At 35.6% G+C, this 22,836-nt stretch overlaps 4 non-coding genes across 4 annotated transcripts; all 4 read right to left on the bottom strand.

Moving 5' to 3' along the window:
• Positions 1 to 7,584: 7,584 nt before the first annotated feature.
• Positions 7,585 to 7,658, bottom strand: Trnan-guu (transfer RNA asparagine (anticodon GUU)). The gene has a single exon. It is a non-coding gene; the product is annotated as a tRNA-Asn (tRNA).
• Positions 7,659 to 8,174: 516 nt separating this feature from the next.
• Trnal-cag (transfer RNA leucine (anticodon CAG)) lies at positions 8,175 to 8,258 on the bottom strand. Its single transcript has one exon. It is a non-coding gene; the product is annotated as a tRNA-Leu (tRNA).
• Positions 8,259 to 13,325: 5,067 nt separating this feature from the next.
• On the bottom strand, positions 13,326 to 13,409 carry Trnal-cag (transfer RNA leucine (anticodon CAG)). The gene has a single exon. It is a non-coding gene; the product is annotated as a tRNA-Leu (tRNA).
• Positions 13,410 to 18,781: 5,372 nt separating this feature from the next.
• Positions 18,782 to 18,855, bottom strand: Trnan-guu (transfer RNA asparagine (anticodon GUU)). The gene has a single exon. It is a non-coding gene; the product is annotated as a tRNA-Asn (tRNA).
• Between the last annotated feature and the right edge of the window lie 3,981 nt (positions 18,856 to 22,836).

The raw sequence follows: 22,836 nt of genomic DNA on the forward strand, positions 1-22,836 counted from the left end.
AAATATTTCACAATTTCCTACAAATTTTAAATAATCACCATTGCATTTCTGAAATCAAGGTCGCCGCCTTGAATTTTTACCGCCCATATGATATGTACAGGCTAGACAATCAAGACAACTGCATTTGTCCAAATTCCGTGGTCTTTGTTTGAAGAACAGGGATATCTTAAAGTGTACACATTGTTAATTGTAATTAAGCGTATTTCATATCAATGTGCTATCACAACATTCCGTGAAATTATGAATACTACGACGTTCTAATGGTGTATCAAGATTTTAAAATATTCTGCCCGAAATTTGTACATCAATGATTTAGAAATATCAGTCTAATACTTTGGGGAGGGTGTGATGCTAATACATCCATTATAACACACGGTACCTAATATGCATTAAAAAAAATTATATGTTTATGCATAGAATTACCATTTTTCTCAATTCACTGCAACAGTGTATCATTCTTGCTAACAATGTAGATTATTAATATTTGTCAGGGTTTTTTGATACTTGCTTATGTAATTTAGACGCGGGTTGTGTCGAAAATCTGAGTTTTAAATAATCAACAGTGTTGTGCTTCTCATTTTTAGAGCCGATCGATTGATTTAAATATGATTGAAAGTATTCATGTTTCCTACGTAATTGATAATAAATATACATGTGTTTGCCAACCACAATGGAGCTCCAACAGGACCTATTTTACCTAATATTGGTCTATCAAGAAATAAGTATAAAAGAATTGACACACGACGATTATTCGTACGAATCATTGTGAATTATAAATTGGCACGAGGGATAACTCGTACCTACATAAGATGAGATAACTCGTGGTCGTCACCCTGTAAGCGGTACCAGATAGCCTCGACCTTAATAATGATATACTGTATGTAATGAAAACGAATCAGCGTTATAGAAGTTATGATAGCAAGTCAATGTTACTCGAAGAGAGCGAGAGTGTGCATGTGTGTATATTGTTTAACGTCTCTCTCGAGAATTTTTCACTCATATGGTGACGTCACCATTGTCGGTGAAGGACTGCAAAATTAGACCTTTGTTCAGTGCTTACGGCCTCCTGTGACACGGGGCCTCGGATTTTGCAGACCGCCCCATGTAGTCGCCTCTTGCGACAAGCAGGGAGTACTGAGGAACTATTCTAACCCGGATCCAAAAGGGGCCTTGACGGTGAAAATAGAAAAACAACAGGAAGCAGATTAAAATTCCAAGTTTAAAAATCCACACGCTGTCAACAGCACTATACTCTGGATCAGTATTTGGCTTCACTATCACGTGTATGAGGATCAAAACAGAATTTGAAATTCACGGTAAATAGCGACTGAATTGCCCTTGCATGTAAAATATTCCAAATTCTTACGACTGATTTGCCAAACAGTTCATTTGTTCATCTCTTGCAAATCATAAAATGTGCCAACTGTTGAATTATTCATCCCTTGAATTGTTCAACTCTTGCAAATGGTGTTTCACTTCTTGAATTCCCCTTATAATCAATGCCAGTGTACACCTATCAAATATTTTTCATAAAAAAAAATATCCTGGGCTTGCATTATTAGAAAATACAATATTGCATCATTACTTTTTTAAGTTTACATTTTTTCTCAATACATTGTACAATTATAGCAGATACAAATATTTATATGTACACACCACAAACTGAACGAATGTGTTTAGATGTTGATTTTACATGTTTATCTCTCTTTTTTTCTTTTTACATATATGGCCTTATTTGTTCGCCTTCATTTTGCTCTGGGTTTGTTTTGAGGATTTTATATTTGTCATCTTATAGCGTAGCATTATTTAAGTTATTTTGTCTTCTTTGGGGGGAATCAGACTTTGAGTAATTTAGCTTTGCAGGTACTTTGATGTAGAATGTATTAGCTGATTCCCCCCCCCCCCCCCCCCCCCCCCCCCCCCCCCCCCCCCCCCCCCCCCCCCCCCCCCCAGAATCTTCTGTTGCAGATTTCTTTCGTTATTTGGTATTGTAATAAATGACAATTTCTATAATCTCAATCATTCTTTTGTTTTGTTCAGATTTTAAATGACAGCAAAAAACAAGCTACGGTGAGCAGAGTTTGGGTAATGGAAGCTGATAAACATAAATGTTTTTTTCTACCAACTCTACAACATGTGCTCTACTATCTATCCACAATAACATAGATTGTAAAATCATGAATGTCACAGGACGTTCAAATTTCTTTTTAGAATATTTTTTGAAAATGTGTTCTAACAAATTTTGAATTAAAAGCAACCTGATCACAACGTCGCTCTGAACAATCAACGCATTCAGTAATAGACATTCAATTCATTTAATTGAATCTCGCAACCATTTCACAATGGTTTATCGAAACTTGCATGCAAGATCAAACAAGTGTTTCATATTCAGTATTCATGGCATGCGTAAACGATTTTTGAAAATTGAAAATAAGATAGTTCTAATAAAAATTTAGCATATTGCCATAAATATGAACTATGGAGATTCAAGGCCGGGGGCATGTTTTATTCATCTTCTCTATGAATAAACATAATTTCCTCAAAAAGCAGTGTCTGATATTAGACATGAGTTGCTTAAAACTTAACACATTTTTAATTCTTATTTGTTTAGATGTTAACCAATCCATTTCTCTTCTTTCAATGAATTATATTTAAGGAGGGAAAACACACCAGAGAAATCTCATATGGATGGAACGTGAAGGATATGTATACACACATTTTCAAACTGAAAGCTTTCACATTGACCTTATTTAGTTAATTTTTTTTGTTATTTATTTAATTTTTTTTTTTTTTTTTTTTTTTTTTTTTTTTACCAGTTTTCGAAAAAAAAATTATCTGAAAAAACAAGAGCCACTTCGCTCTCCCGAGTCACCTCGGCCCTTTCAAGTTTTGTTGTTCAGCTGTTGTGATTTTCAAAAGATTTTTTAAATCTTTATTTCCATAGAGAAATTGCCCCCCTATTGCGAAACCAACCTAGCCCCAAAGAATCACGACATAACCTAACTTAAATTCATACAATATCGGGATGCCTCAATATAGATATGACTAACATGACCTTGCTGTTCTGGAGAAGGTCGAGGAGGAAGCCAAGATCATGGTAACAATGGGAGAAACTTTGGTGCAAAACAAATTTTTTATCATAAGCAATGTTTACATGAAATACTCGTATGATAGCCATATCACTCACTATTCAAACGTTATGAGTAAGGTTAAAGTTTTGAAATTTAGTTCAAATTCCAAGGTCAAAATCACAAGGTCAAAGATCATGATGAAATGTAAGTCCTTACCATAAGGAATTTATATGCAAATTATGAAAGTCTTATATCATATGTAGTTCAGGAAATATTGAATAGGTTAAGTTTTTTAATAGTAGGTCAAACTCGAAGGTTAGGTTTCACGGTTAAAAAGTTTTGATATCAAAGAAAAAAGGTCTTGTCACAAGGAATGTGCATTTGAAATATGAGAGCCATATCACTCACCATTCAAAAGTTATGAGCAAGGTTAAAGTTTCGGACAGACAGGACAAAACAATATGCCCCTGACTATATTCGCGGTGTCATAAAAAAATCAATCTACAAAACTTGGGAACATGTGCATATGAGTTAGTGTGGCCATGCTACTTTTGTAAAGAATTTTTGTCATTAATTTTCTGTATCTTCCCATATAAAACGTCGATCTCCTGTTCTGACTATCCCCGGTTCCCCTGAAATAAATACACTTGAATTTGAACTACCTGAAGATACTTGCATGTCAATACGACTAAGCATGACAACTGCTGTTGTTGAGAAGATTTTCCTACCGTATACTATACATGTAGTTTATTATATAAACCAATTTATTATATACCCATCAATGTATCGTTCGTTGATACTATTAGTTACACAGTTAGTTAGTGACCTGATACGGAAAAATACATGGTGTGAAAAGAAAACCCGTATCGGGCTCGGCCGCTTCGCCGAGCCCGATACGGGTTTTCTTTTCATACCATGTATTTTTCCGTATCAGGTCACTAACTAACTGTGTAACGAATTTATCACGTCGAAGACCTCTAACTGGATATGTGGGGGGGTCTATATCATACAACTTAGTCAAATGTCTTTCCTTTTGACACGGCTGCAAGTCGAACCCGACGATAAATAAAATTACTCGCCCAATACGGAGTTTACTCGCATGATACGGTTTTTTTCACGGCGTCATGTGACCAAGATCTGACCAATTAGATTTCAACAATTTTGTCTGAGGCGTGATAATATGGATTTCACAGCGTGTGATCCGGTTTTCTGGATCACCACACTGTGGTTTTCTGATTCCGTATCAGTATCCTCTGAAACTGATGCCGTCACAATGACGTCACAATGCATCAACGCAACGTTTTTTGTGGAAAATATTGACCGCGTCACAAAACAAAACTACGTACATAAAACTGTAATTTCATGGTATGTCTGTGTTTTTGATAGTTTGGATTACATTTAGTATCTTATAAATGTGGATTTAAAATGCATAGGGGGTATATAATGAAATTATCATTACTACAGTAACTTGATCCGAAGAGTTGGATCACGTCTCGTTGACAGGCGCGGATCATCAGATCAAACTCGACGCTTCGCGTTTCGTGTGATCTGATGATCCGCGCCAGTCAACTTGACGTGATCCGACTCTTCGGATCAAGTTACTGTAGTAATAATATATATGGATGTTTCGTTTTTTATGCTAATGACTTCACAGACTGTGATCCGATCTTCCCCGATAACCCCACTGTGGTTTTCTGATTCCGTATCAGTATCCTCTGAAACTGATGACGTCACAATACATCAACGCAACTTTTTTCTTTTTTCAAAATATGGACGAGTTACTGTAGTAATAATAAACATGTATATATCCACGTGTAAAAACTTTGATCCCCTACTGTGACCCCGATCCTACTTTAATAGGCTGTCACAAATTTAAGAAAATTGAACCTGCAATACCTAGGGGTGCTTGCACATTAACATGACTAATCATCGTCTTGATTTATTAAGATAAAATATTTCCCTATCTATCTGCAAATAAAACTTTGATCCTATATTGCGGTTCCACCCCACACCCGGGGGACATGATTTGAACAAACTTAGAATTTACTCTACGTTACGAAACTTTCATGTAAATTACACCTTTTCTGGACCAGCAGTTCTTGGAAATTTAAAAAAAATATTTTCCTATATATCTGCGTGTAAAACTTTGATACCCTATTGTGACCCCACCCTACTCACAGGGCCACGATTTTAACAAACCCGAATCCACACTATCTCAGGAAGTTTCCATGTAAATTTGTACTTTTCTGGCTCAATGGTTCTTGAGAAGAATATTTTGAAAGAATTTTCCTATATATCCGCATTTAAATCTTTAATCCCCTATTATGACACCACCCTACTCACTGGGGTGTGATTTGAACAAAATCTCAGGAGCCTTTCATGTAAAAAACTTTCTAGCCCAAAGCATCTTCGTTAGTCATTCATGTTTCAAAAGGAAATCAGTCATTATGAGAATATGTTGTATGATTTTTCCTTTAGTATAATTATAATGATGTTCAGAAACGTTTATGATCATGTGGAACTGAATTGGACTAGATCAATTGATCTGAAAAGTATATGAACGTGACCTACTTTCTATTGGTCAATACAACATTTTACAGGTCATTCAAATGACCTCATCCTGTGAGGATCTGGGTTAAAATAGGTCCTATGTACCCCTTGCTTGTCGTAAGAGGCGACTAAATCGGGCGGTCCTTCGGATGGGACCGCAAAAACTGAGGCCCCGTGTCACAGCAGGTGTGGCACGATAAAGATCCCTCCGGCCCTGCTCAATGGCCATAAGCGCCGAGCATAAGTTTACATTTTGCAGCCCTTCACCGGCAGTGGTGACGTCTCCATATGAGTGAAATATTCTCGATCGATCGATCGATCGAGAGAGAGAGAGAGAGAGACGTTAAACAATATTCTATCAATCAATTAATCAATCAATCAATCAAATGACCTCCATAGATATCCTGTCTAGTTTTTGTTACTAATGGAATAATCGAGAAGAAAGTTATATAAATGATGATGATATAGAAATATCAGCGCATCCATTCAATTGATGCATGCACCAATGAGGTAAAATACTGCTTGCAAAACTTAATTTGGAGATCGGTATCAATGATTTAGTGATCTTTTTAATTCAGTGGAAGATATATTTAATTCTTTACAATACTTTCATCAATTCTTTTAAAGAGAGCAACAATTCAGTTGAAGGGATCATTAATTCAGTTGTGGATGTGCTGAATTAAAGATATTTCTAATTATACAATTGCTCTCTCTAAAATAATCATTGCGTACATCAATGAATCAATGATATTGTTAATTCAATTGAAGAGGGTAATCATTACTCCACGCATTAATTGAATTGATGCACACTACATTTCAATTGATGAGAGGAAAAATTCAATCATTGCGCACATTAATTTAATTGTAATGCGCATCAATTCATTTGTTGATATCATCAATTCATTTGAAGAAAGCAACAATTCTATTATAGCGACAATCAATTCTGCAGAATAATTTATGCTATCAACAATTCACTTCATAATTCAGAATTGAATATATCATGAACTATTCGAAGAGATAATTAATGGAATTGTTGTGTGCATCAAATGAATTGATGATATCTTGCAATCATTAAAGATTTGAGTTTCATTCATTCATCTTTTATTTCCTCTATTACAGAGATTATCAACATATATAAAAGTATAGCAATGTAGCTATTATCCAAACTATTTCAGCAAATATATTGTTCCGTAATTTCCCCTTATACAAGTACCTACCGAAATTGATTTAGGAACCTGCACTTTAGGGGGTCTGCTTCACTACAACGAGCTGTATGTTTAGCATGTTTTCCTGACAACGTGGTACACATGTACGTACTTTTCATTTATTGTATAGAATAAGTCATAATACAATGCTGGTAAACTGAGTCCTTCTCTTGGTTAGAAAACATCTATATTTTGGATGAAATCATTACATCCCCCATAACTCTATAATTCAGAGCGCATGGATAAAAATAAACAAAATTTTCGACTCCATATTGAAAATTTACAAGGACAAGTACAATGAAGTTGTTGTCTTTCATTGTTGTTTTTCCCAATAGGAAATGGGTTGCAAAATTCGTAATGTTCAAGAAATTTGGTAAAATGGAAATCGTAGTAAATCAGTGAATAACTACCTTACATTGGACACTGACTAAACGAGGTTGACAGCGCCAAATCGTAAAATCATGTATGTATATATAAATAAACATAAGTAGAACTGCATTTGCTCTGGAAGGCGTGCGTTAGAAAGTGATTATTCAATCCCCCTCGACACACACCCGGACACATGTCTCCACCACCACCCCCCCCCCCCCCCCCATCTAAACCTCAGTGGTGGTGACCAAAAAGTAACACCATACTTACATGCCGTTAGTACAATTATTTTCCACTATACTACGTAACGCGAAATAATTCCTTTATAGTAGGTGTCCTGTGTGTGTTTAGAAACTAAAAGAATGTGCAAGAAAAATAGGAATGTTAGCCGTCCCTGGGTGGGCTCGAACCACCAACCTTTCGGTTAACAGCCGAACGCGCTAACCGATTGCGCCACAGAGACAGTTGTACACCACAAAATGTTGATTAAAGAAGTATACCACATCGTCATAATGACTGACTTCCTTAAAAATTGATTGGAAATATACATATCAACAATATTTGTCTCTTGTATCTTGTATTTAGATTTAATTGCTTTCCTGAGTAGTCAGTCGCTGACTCGCGGGTTCGAGTCCAGCATGGGTTTTACAATGTATTATATATTTATTTTCACATTATTTTCTACTAAAACTGCATTTTTTTTTTTACTACATAGAATTTTAAAGTTATCAATATCAAAATATTGTTCTGAAAATCCTCCACTTTTCATACACTGTATGGACACTATGATGACAATAGTTGTGACTTATAACAAAAATGAATATTGAGTATCCTTTCATTAATCTCCGTACTGCGTAAAATGTAAATTGTTTGACCCATATGGGTGCAATATCCAATGAAAAGTTATATTCATTCTATAAAATAGTCATGTTCGTTTGACTGAAATGAATTGAAACATATTACAGTTGGAAAAGTATATTGTCAGAAGTGGGATTCGAACCCACGCCTGGAGAACCAGACTGCGACCTGAACGCAGCGCCTTAGACCGTTCGGCCATCCTGACATATGTACCCATTCTGTTAAATGTATATGATATTGCGACGTTCCCGTACATGTATAGGAAAAGTTGAGACCTAGTCTGTTCTACTATTCTACAAAAGTATAATGATTAATCATTAACAAGAGTACCGCCAACTGTACGTAATATAGGGCATTTTTCTTACATCATGATTTGTAGAACTTCACTTAATTTCAAGTAATATCAGCAATCATCAGGGTGTGACAATTTCTTTGCATTGAAAAAACAAGACAAATCATGTACTCTCTACGTAATATTTTCACTTGGCATAAAATGTATGTATACCAAGTTTAATGGTATTTGCCCCAAAGAATCGGTCTGCATCCTGCTACTACGACCTTGACCTTTGGCCTTCAATGGACTGGTTCACAATCTTTTATAAAAATATTTTTCATTTTTTATGGTAAACATTAAAAATATAACTCATTCAATATTGACAGCCAAAATTTTGACCTTCTGAATACAAGAATAAAAGCAATGTTTTAGCCTGAAATCTGTGTTATGTAAACAAAGACTCGAGTCTTTTTAAATATACAAACAAACATGTGAAATATTGATTTTGTAATATGACGCATCTTAATTTTCCATAGTCACAAATTTTAACATTTAGATAATTTCCTATATTTATGTAGCAATATTCCATTATTACCTGCATATGGTGTTTATATATCTCAACTGATTCGATATGCAAGAGCTTGTTCTGGGTATAGTCAGTTTTTAAATCGAGGTAAGCTACTGACAAACAAGTTGATGGTACAGGGATTTCAACAGTCTCGATTGAAGTCAGCATTTCGCAAATTCTATGGTCGTTATAACGATCTAGTTCGTCAATACAACCTCGCATTGGGTCAAATGCTGTCTGACGTGTTTCATACCGATTGTTAAGCCGTTCTTGGCACACTGATTTTGACTGCGGATAACTCCGTTTACCTGATCAGGATATGGGGCTCACGGCGGGTGTGACCGGTCAACAGGGGATGCTTACTCCTCCTAGGCACCTGATCCCATCTCTGGTGTGTCCAGGGGTCCGTGTCTGTCCAACAATCTGTTTTGTATTGCTTGTAGGAGTTATGAGATTGATCACTGTTCGTTATCTTCACCTTGCATGACACATTTACCCCCAAAAATGCTTGAAATCTGAAAGATATAATACACTTAGATTGATATCCATTTCTTTTGAAAATTTCGTAAACAATAACATATCACAATCTTTGTTTACAAAACAAAAAATAAACTCTCTAAAATGAGCATCTGTGATAATGTATAACCTTAATTTTTATGTGAACTCTTTTAAACACATTAGACAGTAGATTTTGATCATTAAAAGTGAAAAAGAAAATTTTGGGGAAAATCGTGAAACAGTCCCTTTAAGAAACAATAGGCATCCTCCACTTGGCATAAAGTATGTATGTATACAAAGTTTCACGATCCTAGCCCTAACAATTCGGTTTGTATACTGACTACAAGGTTTTCTTCCTAAGTGATACTGTGACCTTGACCTTGAAAAATAATATGCATCTTCCTCTCATGGTGATCAAATTTACCAAGTTTCAATATCCTGGAGCTTACGGTTCGGTTTGTATTCTGCCTACAAGGTTTTCCCACTAAGTGATACTGCGATCTTGACCTTTGACTTCTGACCTTGAAAAACAATAGTCATCTTTCTCTCATCATGGTGATTAAATGTACGAAGTTGCAATATTCTGGAGCTTACAGTTCGGTTTGTATCCTGCCTACAAGGTTTTCCTACTAAATAATACTATGACTTTGACTTTTGATTTCTGACCTGAAAACAATAGGCATCTTCCTCTCATCATGGTGATAAAATACACCAAGTTGTAATACCCTGGAGCTTATGTTGGGTTTGTATCCTGCCCACAAGGGTTTCCTACTAGGTTTTCCTGCTAAGTGACACTACGACCTTGACCTTTGACCTCTAACCTTAAAAAACAATAGGCGTCTTCCTCTTATCATGGTGATAAAATATACCAGGTTCTAAAATCCTAAAGCTTACAGTTCGGTCTGTATCCTACCCATAAGGTCCGGACGAGTTTGACTACGCCACCTCTTAAAACATGTATGTATATATAGAAAAACAGAAATAAAACTGGACTTGCCCTGGAGAGTGTGCATTAGAAAGTGATTATTCAATTCCCCCTCGAGACACAATAGAACACGTTTCCCCCCTGTCTAAACCTCAATGGTGGTGACCAAAATAACAACGGAAAGCAACACCATACTTACATGTCGTTAGTACAGTTATTTTCCATTATACTATGTAACGGAAATTTTTTTTTTTATAGTAAGTGCCCTGTGTGTGTTTAGAAACTGAAAGAATGTGTAAGAAAAATACAAATGATCGCCATTCCTGGGTGGGCTCGAACCACCAACCTTTCGGTTAACATCCGAACGCGCTAACCGATTGCGCGAGACATCAACACACCAAAACAAATTTGATTAAGGAAGTATACCACATCCTTAGAATCGCTGACTTCCTTTTAAAAATTGATAGGAAGTATAAATATCAACAATATTAGTCTCTTGTATTTAGATTTAATTGCCTGCCTTAGTAGGTCAGTCGCTGACTCGCGGATTGGAGTCCAGCATGAGTTTTATTAGGGTTTTTCATATTATTTTCTACCAAAACTGCATTTTTTTAACTACATAGAATTTTAAAGTTATCAATATCAAAATATTTGTTCTGCAAATCCTCCACGTTTCATCCATATCATATTTTCTAGTGTGGAATTTCTCCTTGAAGACCATATTGTCCGATATCTAACAATCATGTTGTTTGATTGACCAATGTCCATTTTAATCTATTTATTTAGAAAAGGTTCGGTATTTTTTCCAGGTAACTAATTTATGGAGCTAAAAGGACACTTAGCAAATTTCACGAAGGTTTGTTTTAAGTTGGTACGTTTGATTGATGTGTTTGAAAGTTATTAATATTAGTGGCGGATTTAAGGGGGGCGTAGCCGGCGCCCCCTCCCCCATAAAATTTTCAACTTTAAGGTAAATTGTGGTTTCTTGTTTAGAAAAATGTGCTAAACGATAAAAGAAGCAATAATTCCTTCCACTCCAGGAGCAATAAATAAGAAAATATTTTAATTTCTTGGATTACTTTATTGGGAGAACTTAATTTTTCCCAAAAAAAACCCTTTCATATGTGCTTCATTTGATTAATTTTACCTTATCAAAAATTATAACAAATAGTACAAATGACTAAATAGGAGACGTATTTCAAGCCCTATAAACAAACAGGCTTCGCACTGGACCCACTTGGAGCCTCAAGGTGGCCCCCAGAACCCCGGCCTCATAAAGTTGCGCCCTCCGCAACCGCAACCGTAAGTCCCGGATCCGCTCCTGAATATACTTGATATTACACTTAGGATATTATGTAAATGAACAGCAACAATTAAAGCACGAGTAGAAAATATTACTCAGTAGAACATACCCTACAGTCCCTCATTAACTATGATTAATTAATTAACCGAGGACAGATATTGTACATGTCTGTATATCAGTCTGATATTAACATGATTTGTCATTTACAGAGAAAGTTCGAACAGCAACTTAGAATAAATACATAAGCATCTGATCCATACAAAGCAATTTCAAAGTGGGGGTTTTGGGTGGGGTGTGTGTTGAAAAGTGATTCTAAAATCAAGTTTGAACAGTTATGAAGATCTATCTTTTCCTTATAGAAAGCAATATGAAAGTGAATTAGTGAGAAAAAGCAAAGGCATCTCTTGGAAAATCTCAACAGTACAGAATGTTGAAAAATTAAATCGCAGATCTTCCACCTTAAATATTCTGAGTGACCGGTGTAGGTATAAGACATAGTACTTATGTAATAGCTATTCCATACACGCGCAATAAACTTGTTGACTCCCACTGCCCCCCACCCCAATTCGTCCATGTTTTAGTTGTGCTTTTATGAATTTGTTTTAAACTATGAAGAATAGAAAATAACGTTAGATATCTTTGAAGCTGCACTCTGTATATTATAATTATGCTGTAATGCTTTCAGAACGCTTCATTCACATCTTAAACTCCGGTTTTGTGTTTATAGACATTCAAAAAAAAATACAACGCTTCCTCGTCCTATCTCATTTGCCGATTCCAAATCGTGAAGTTATATCAGCTGTTTTCATCCTCATCAGGGAATCACTAGAACTGAGAAGTAAAAGGTCCACGTCGGTGTAGGACATACATTGTACATGTGAGTAAGAACCTACGTCCACCAGTGGACCCAGGACCCCGGGCGTTGTGAGGATGTTACACTTTTTGTATAAATGTACTCGTAATTTATTTGGTGTGTGTCAGTTCTCTGTGGTCTTCTCTATTCATATAAAATGACAAATACATTTGCTGACTTAGGCCCAGGAAGCATATGGGGAAGCCAGGAGTTTATCATACCGACATGAACTGTATGAAAATGTAACAAAAACAATATATGATGCACTGTATGAACACTATAATAACAATAGTTGTGACTGATAAGTAAAACAAATTGAGTATCCTTTCATTAATGACGTTACCGGATAGGAAAAACCAAAAGTAATAAATTTTCTTATTAAAACAAATTTCTGGAAACCTCCGTCCCATACCGTGTCAAAATCGCAAATGCGCGCCGTCTCCAGGACAAGGCTGGGACTTTGCAATAAAATCTTAAATATGAACAACAAGTGACAAATATATGAAAATAAATTATATACCCCAATTAAGTTTAAACAATAATAGAATAAAGATATGAAAATAAATTATACATTTCAAAAATGTTCTGTTTCTTTGCCAGGAGCTAGAACTGATAGCTCGAGCTCAGCAAGCACCCCTTGAAAACCAACTTGTCACCTCGTGACTCAAAACTCCCAAACCATTAGACAATTTATTTCCAAATCTAAAATAGAATTATTTACCTCGAAAAATGTAAATTGTTTGACCCATATGGGTGCAATATCCAATGAAAAGTTATATTCATTCTATAAAAATATTCATGCTCGTTTAAGTGAAATGAATTGAAACATACTTTAGTGGGAAAAAAATTATTGTCAGAAGTGGGATTCGAACCCACGCCTGGAGAACCAGACTGCGACCTGAACGCAGCGCCTTAGACCGCTCGGCCATCCTGACATAAATACCTATACTATTTCAATGCAATCCACTTAAATCGATGTGACATTGCGATGTTCCCGTACGTGTATAGAAATCAATGTTTTTTGAGGTTTTTTTTAAAGGTAAAGCTATCAATAACTACCTTACATATAGGTTTTCATGAATGGTCCTATCTCTATATACACAAAATAAAATGGATTATTTTTATGCATATGACTACCGTAAATTAACATTATTAAACAGTTAGATATATTGAGTACTGCACTGCAGCTGTTGTGATTTTCAAAAGACTTTTTATTAAATCTTTACTTCCATAAAAAAAAATGACCCCCTATTGCGGCAACAACCTACCCTTAAAGGATCACGACATAACCTAACTTAAATTCATACAATATAGGGATGTCTCAACACAAATATAACTGACATGACTTTGCTGTTCTGGAGAAGGTCATGGAGAAAGCCAGGGTCAAGGTAACAATGTGAGAAACTTTGGTAGAAAAAAGATTTTATCATAAGCAATGTTCATATTAAATATGATAGCCATATCATTCACCATCCAAACGTTATGAGTAAGGTTAAAGTTTTCAAATTTAGTTCTAACTCCAAGGTCAAAATCCCAAAGTCAAAAATCATAATGAAATGTAAGTTCTTACCAAAAGGAATTCATGTGTAAATCATGAAGCCTTATCTTATATAGTTGAGGAAACATTGAATAGATTAATTTTTCTTAATGGTAGATCAAACTTGAAGGTTCAGGCCACAAGGTTAAAAAGTTTTGATACCAAAGAAAACAGGTCTTGTCACAAAGAATGTGAATTTGAAATATGAGAGCCCTATCACTCACCATTCAAAAGTTATGAGTAAGGTCAAAGGTTTGGACAGACAGGACAAAACAATATGCCCCTAACTATAATCCCTGTGTCATAAAAAAAAACTTCACACAACTTGGGAAGATGAGTTAGTGTAGCCCTGATAATTTTGAAAAGAATTTTTCTCATTAATTTTCTATATATTCCCATATAAAACGTCAATCTCCTATTCTGAGTGCACTCTTCTCCCGGGACCCCTGAAATGAACAGACTTAAATTTGAACTACCTGAAGATACTTGCATGTCAATACGACTATGCATGACAACTGCTGTTGTTGAGAAGAAGATTGTCCCACCCTATGCTATAATATACCCATATGTGAACATTTCATCCTCTATTGCGACTCCCATACTACTTTTGGGGGTCACAATTTTCAGAAAATGGAACCGGCAATGCCTAGGGATACTTGCACATTAACATGACTAATCATGGTCCTGTTTTCTTAAGATAAAATGTTTTCCTCTCTATCTGCAAGTGAAACTTTGATACCCTATTGTGACCCCACCCTACTCTCAGGGCCATTATTTTAACAAACTTCAATATGCACTACCTAAGGATGCTTGCATATTAACATGACTGACCATGGTCGTGTTGTTGACAAGATTCTAAAATACTTCCCCTATATGTTACCATGTAAAGTTTTGATCCCCTATTGTGGCTCCACCCTATACCCCAGGAAGCTTAAGCTTTCAGGTGAAATACAACTTTTCTGGCCCAGTAGTTCTCAAGAATTTTTTTTAATGAGACATCGTATTTTTTACTTTCCTTGATTATCTTCCTTTCAAGGGAGCACGCAAATTGTGTGAATCCAATCAAGGATGATTTACATGAAGTTTGATTGATATTGGCTCAGTGCTTCTGGAGAAGAAGATGAAAATGTGAAAAGTTTACGACAATGACAGATAACGGAAAGTTTTGATCACCTTCGGTCTAAGTGAGCTAACAATGTGTTATATGATTTCTGCTTAAGTATATAATGATGTTCAGAAACGTTTATGATCATGATGATGTACACCTAAATTGGCTTGGATCAATTGATTTGAAAATGATACTACTTTCAATTGGTCAATACAACATTTTACAGGTCATTGAAATTACCTCAAGAGATATTTTGTTAACAAAACGTTTTACTAATGGAATAATCGAGAAGAAAGTTATATAAATGATGATGATATCGAAATATCATCCCATCAATTCAAATGATGCGTGCATCAATGAGGTAAACTACTGCTTGCAAAATTTAATTTGGAGATCGGTATAAATGATTTGGTGATCTTTTTAATTCAATGGAAGATATATGTTTTAATTCTTTACAATACTTTCATCAATTCTTTTAAAGAGAGCAACAATTCAGTTGAAGGGATCATGATTTCAGTTGTGGATGTGCTGAATTAAAGATATTTCTAATTATACAGTTGCTCTCTCTAAAACAATCATTGCGTACATCAATGAATCAATGATATTGTTAATTCAATTGAAGAGGGTAATCATTACTCCACGCATTAATTGAATTGATGCACACTACATTTCAATTGATGAGAGGAAAAATTCAATCATTGCGCACATTAATTGAAATGTAATGCGCATCAATTCATTTGTTGATATCATCAATTCATTTGAAGAGAGCAACAATTCTATTAAAGCGACAACCAATTCTGCAGAATAATTTATGCTATCAACTATTTAATTCATGCGCGCAATAATTCAGAATTGAAGATATTATGAATTATAATTGAAGAGATGATTAATTGAATTGTTGTGCGCATCAAATGTATTGATGATGTCTTTCAATCATTAAAGATTTGAGTTGATAAGTTGGTGCTCTATAGATATATATCGCGATTCTGAACACCTACAGTGTGGTGCAAAAGTATAGCAATGTAGCTATCGTCCAAACTATTTCAACAAATATATCACTCCATAATTTTCCCTTATACAAGTACCTACCGAAACTGATTAAGGAATATTGCACGTTTTAGGGTAGGCTTCACTACAACGAACTGTATATTTAGCATGTTTTCCTGACAGACGCGCAGGAACAGCGTGGTGCACATGTAAGTACTAGTTACCGGATGGGTATGTTCATTGTGTAAATGATGTAACCGATTTTCATTTTTTGAATAGAATAACTCATAAAACAATGCCGATAAACTGAGTCTTCTATTGGTTAGAAAACATCTATATTTTGGACGAAATCATTACATCCCCTATGACTCTATAATTTAGAGCGCATGGATAAGAACTCGGTAATTTTCGACTCCATATTGAAAATTTACAAGGGAACGTACATTGAAGTTGTTGTCTTTCATTGTTGTCTTTCCCGATGGGAAATGAGTTTTAAAATTCGTAATGTTCAAGAAATTTGGTAAAATGGAAATCGTAGTAAATCGGCGGAATTTACCTTACATTGAGCATTGACTAAAGGAGGTTGAATATGCCACCTCATAAAAACATGTATGTATACTAGCGGAAAAAAGGAACTGTGCATTATAAAATTTAGAATAATTTTTCTATATTTATTGTTTATATTTATAAAATCTAAACAATCGATAAAGGTGATGTTTTTGAACAATATCGGATAGTACCCGACTCAGATGCACGGACTTTTGCATGGTTAGTGAACACATGTTGTTTATTGAAGTGTTCGTACGCACTAGTTTTACTGGCCAATACTGTTTGGAGTAAAAAGTGTAAAAGGTTTGTTTGGACACTATTCGTTAAGGAAAGCACTTTAGTTTTGACAAAATTTGTCCTTCTGTCATGCCACGACTTAGCGAAAGCCAACGTAATCGTGCTGCTGGGATGCTTCAAGCTGGAATGGCACAACATATCGTAGCAAGACACTTTGGAGTTCATCGGAACACCATCCAGTTATTATGGAGACGTTTCCAACAATCTGGTAACATTCGGGATCGACCAAGATCTGGGCGTCCTCGTGTGCCGTCACGTTGACAGGACAACCACATTAGACTTGTGCACCTGAGAAATCGTTTCCAGACAGCAAGTTTGACTGCTCGTAGCATTCCTGGACTTCGACCAATCAGTCCAAAAACTGTGTGTAATCGTCTGCGTGAGCATAACATCAGACCAAGACGTCCAGCGGTGCGCCCAATACTGCTTCAACGTCCGCGACACACCTAATTCGTTAAAACAGGTAGTGACAGTTCCATCGCCAAACGTTCGGCATCAGGTGTGAATGTCACGGGTCCTCGGAGATGACCTTATAAACGGATGACCCGTGTCACAGTAGGTGTGGCACGCTAAAGAACCCTCACTGCTGAATGGCCGTAAGCGCCGAGCATAGGCCTAAATTTGAAGCCCTTCACCGGTCTTGGTGACGTCTCCATATGAGTGAAAAATTCTCGAGCGAGACGTTAAGCAAGATACAATCAATCAATCAACGTCATCATATCGCTAGACTAGCGTGGTGCAGACGACATCTGCTATTCAGAATACAGGACTGGGCCAATATTCTGTTCACTGATTAATCCAGATTTCATTTGGATAGTAGTGACGGCCGTTGTAGAGTGTATTGTCGCGTTGGGGAGCGGTACCAGGACGCTTGTGTTGTGCAACGTCGACAATTTGGTGGAGGTAGCGTTATGGTGTGGGGTGGAATAACAGCAAGTGAAATGACCCCTCTACAAATTGTCAATGGAAATCTCACCGGCGTACGCTATCGAGACGAAATTATTCAGCGCCATGTGATACCCTTCATACAGAGAGAGCAAAATCATATCACTTTGCAGCAAGACGACGCAAGTCCACAAGTTGCACATGTAGTCAGGGACTTGTTTGTTCAAGAGAATGTTGATGTCTTGCCTTGGCCAGCGGTTTCCCCCGATTTATCACCGATCGAGCACGTCTGGGATGAAATGGAACGATGTCTACACCGTTTACCAAATCAGCCAGTGACATTGGCTGATTAAGGCCAGGCTTTAGCCAACATCTGGAACAACATCCCTCAAGCATTTCTGAACACTTTAGTGGCATCAATGAGGCGCCGTTGACAAGCACGCGTTATTAACTTTGTTAATTCATATTCGAATACCAGTGTCTTTCGAGTGTGCTGAAATTGATGTTATTCGACTTTAACATTAATGGATTATGAAATGTTGTAACGAATACATTTGTTAACAGTATTACAATAAATAAAATTTATTCATTGTTATTTTTTATTATTATTTTTTTTTATATATTAAATAATGCGCCGTTTCTTTTTTCCGCTAGTATATATATATATAAACAGAAATAAAACTGGACTTGTTAGGGAGAGCGTGAGTTAGAAAGTGATTATTAGACCCCACTCGACACACAATCGAACACGTTTCCCCCATACTTAAACATCCATAGCGGTGACCAAAATAACAACGGAAAACAACACCATACTTACATACCGTTAGTACAATTACTTTTCCACGGTATTACATGTACGTAACGCGAAAAAAAATCTTTTACAGTAGCTGCCCTGTGTGTGTTTAGAAATTAAAAGAATGTGTAAGAAAAATAACAATGTTAGCCGTCCCTGGGTGGGCTCGAACCACCAACCTTTCGGTTAACAGCCGAACGCACTAACCGATTGCGCCACAGAGACAATAGCACACCAAAAAATGATGATTACGGAAGTATACCACATCGTCATCATCGCTGACTTCCTTTAAAATTGACAGGACATATAAATATCAACAATATTTGTCTAATTTAATTGCTTTCCTGAGTAGGCCAGTCGCTGACTCCCGGGTTGGAGTCCAGCATGGGTGTTATCTTCTTTTTTTCCATATTATTTTCCACAGAAAGTGCTTTTTTTTTTAATACATAAAATTTTAAAGTTATCAATATCAAAATTTTGTTCTGTAAATCGTCCACTTTTCATCCATATCATATTTAGTGGTGTAAAATTCCTCCTTAAGACCATATTGTCCGATAAAAATTTCATGGACGTTTGCTTTACGTTGGTACGTTTGATTGATGTGTTTAAAAGTAATTGATATATTTGATATTACGCGTATAATATTGTGTAAATGAACGGCAACAATCATATATATAAAGCACGAGTAGAAACTATTAGTCAGTAGAACATACCCTATAGTCCCTCATTAACTATGATTAATTCATTAACCGAGGACAGATATTGTACATGTCTGTATATCAGTCTGATATTAACATGATTTGTCATTTACAGAGAAAGTTCAAACAGCAACTTAGAATAAATACATTTAATAAGCATCAGACCCATACAAAACAATTTCAAAGTCGGGGTGTTGGGTGTGTGTATGTGTGTGTGTTGAAAAGTAATTCTGAAATCAATTTTCAGCTAAAGTTTGAACAGTTATGGAGATCTATCTTTTCCTTATAGAAAGCAATATGAAAGTGGAGTGGTAACAAAAACCAACGGTATCTCTTGGAAAATCTCAACAGTACAGAATGTTAAAAAATTAAAACACGGATCTTCCACCCTAAATATTCCGAGTGACCGGTGTAGGTTTAAGACATAGTACTTATGATAATAGACATTCCATACACGTGCAATAGACTTGTTAACTCACACCCGTAAACCCCAATTCGTCCATGTTTTAGTTGTGTTATTAAACTACGAAGAATAGAAAATCTCGTTAGATATATCTTTGAAGCTACTATATTTATGCTGTAATGCTTTCAGAGCGCTTAGGAGCCGGTCAATATTTATTGGAGTTTGTGTGTGGGGGGGGGGGTGCATTCCATATTTCCATTTTTTAAAAACCCTTTGTCCTATCATCTAAAAATACCAAAAAAAGTTGCTGTCCTATATCAGATGTGTAATTAAAAAGTTTGTGTCCAGTCCTATCTAATATATAAATATATATACATATATTATGTATGTATGACTAAACACCATTTTTACTTCATTTGAAAAATCTCTGGAGTTCTTCATAATACGGAAGTTCCGAGTTCCCCAAGAGTTATTTCCCTTTGTCGAACTCTTCCGTAAATTATGACGTAAAATATGATGACAGTGGGTACATTTGCTAATTACTATCGTTGTATTAGTTCTTAAAAGATGATATCCAGAGTTTCTGAGACCATGCTATCTCAGGGAAAAGGCAACTTTAGTGAGTTTATGAGTATTGGATAACAAAATGGCTCAAACAATAATTGTTAATTGCCATCTTTCTTTATCGATAAAAGCGTCACTCATGTAGAAGAGGAAACGAATAATGATTCAATAGCCAATTTGATGATCTTATTCAAACAAATTATGCTTGATATGGCCAGAATATGCATACCAGTGATTGATATAAACAAAAGTTACGCTTTTATTACATTAATCGTACGTAATCGTTATGTACAATGCCAGTCTACGATATAATGTATACATTGTGTACCCACCATACGTCATAAAATGCGAAAGAGTTCGACAAAGGGAAATAACTTTTGGGTAACTCGGAACTTGCGTATTGTCTCTCCAGTTATATCAGCTGAGAGATTCAAGCTCCTGAGTCGACCGGTCATACCCTCCTTGAGCCTTACATCTTGATAAGGTAAACGGAGTTATCCGTAGTCAAAATCAGTGTGCCAAGAATGACCTAACACTCGGTATGAAACAATTCAGACAGCATTTGATCCAATGATAGGTTGTAATGGCAAACTATCAAATTATTACAGATGTGTTTAGGCTTGAGTTAAATTCTGGTCTGTATCTTTCAAGTTATGACCAACATGATATACCAATTTTTATTTTCTATGATTGAAATCAATACTCCATGCAAATTAAACTTATATGTGATTTTTTCAATTTTATTCACAGCTGAATTTTTCTTTTGTGATTTTTAATTACATGCTTTGATATTAAAAACTTTCAAAGTTCCAGTATTTTATTGTAAATTGTCTCTAGTATATTCAACTTGGACATGAAATATTAAAAGTTTAAAATACTTCATAATATTTTTTGTTTATTGATACATTTGTAAAAAAATATAGCTGTCCTATCAGTGTTGAAAATAAAAAAGTCGGAGTCCTATCAGTAGGTAAGTCAAAATAAATGTGTGTCCTATTGCATTTTGCCTGTATCTTTCAAGTTATGACCAACATGATATACCAATTTTTATTTTCTATGATTGAAATCAATACTCCATGCAAATTAAATTTATATGTGATTTTTTCAATTTTATTCACAGCTGAATTTTTCTTTTGTGATTTTTAATTACATGCTTTGATATTAAAAACTGTCAAAGCTCCAGTATTTTATTGCAAATTGTCTCTAGTATATTCAACTTGGACATGAAATATTAAAAGTTTAAAATACTTCATAATATTTTTTGTTTATTGATACATTTGTAAAAAAAAATATAGCTGTCCTATCGGTGTTGAAAATAAAAAAGTCGGAGTCCTATCAGTAGGTAAGTCAAAATAAATGTGTGTCCTATTGCATTTTGCACCGGTCCCCCCCCCCCCCCCCCCCATAGATATTGACCGGTTCCTTAATTCACATCTTAAACTCCGGTTTTGTGTTTATAGACATTGAAAAAAAAAATACAACGCTTCCTCGTCCTATCTCATATACCGATTCCAAAACGTGAAGTTATATCAGCTGTTTCCATCCTCATCAGGGAATCACTAGAACTGAGAAATAAAGGGTCCACGTCGGTGTAGGACATACATTGTACATGTAAGTAAGAACCTACGTCCACGAGTGGACCCAGGACCCCGGGCGTTGTGAGGATGTTACACCTTTTGTATATAATTTATTTGTAATTTAATTGGTGTTTGTCAATTCTTTATCGTCATCACTATTCTTACAAAATGAAAAGCGAATACATTTGCTGACTTAGGCCCAGGAAGCATATGGGGAACCCAGGAGTTTATTATACCGACATGAAATGTATCAATATGTAATAAAAACAATATCTTATGCACTGTATGAACACTATAATAACAATAGTTGTGACAGATAAAAAAAAATACATAAATTGAGTCTCGTACCGCGAAAAATGTAAATTGTTTGACCCATATGGGTGCAATATGCAATGAAAAGTTATATTCATTCTATAATAATTTAATTCTTATTGTATCCTTGTCTCTGGGTGGTCAAATTCCAATTGAGGAACGCAGGTTATTTTTGTATAACCTGGTTTGGTCAGCTGGTTTGGTATGGGGACACACCCCCTTGACAATCAGAGTCGGAACTTTTTTTCTCTCTCTAAATTTACATTGCAGCACTGTTTTCAGCCTTCTATGGAATAGAAAGTCAATGTGTACAATAAGTTTCTTCGGTTTGATACAGATATTGTTTTCTTGTTGTCAATATTAGCATCTACCTGTACGCAAATCACTGTTGTAAAACATCTTTCTCTGTATGATGGTCGAATAATAGATTAAAAGAAAGATATTATATTTGAATTAATGATTTACCAAGTAAGCATTGCCCTGTTCATTTTGAAATACATTTCTCACTGGGGAAAAGGGGTGTTTGTGTTTCATTGCTTGATCCGCCTTTCAACAAAGCAAACAAAAATTCATACGTCACATTTTATCATATGACGTCAGTCACATTGACATGTGAATCGCCATTTTGTCACTTGCTTATACATATTTTCTT

The sequence above is a fragment of the Ostrea edulis genome, chromosome 1, assembly GCF_947568905.1.
Source record: "Ostrea edulis chromosome 1, xbOstEdul1.1, whole genome shotgun sequence".
Lineage (NCBI taxonomy): Eukaryota > Metazoa > Mollusca > Bivalvia > Ostreida > Ostreidae > Ostrea > Ostrea edulis.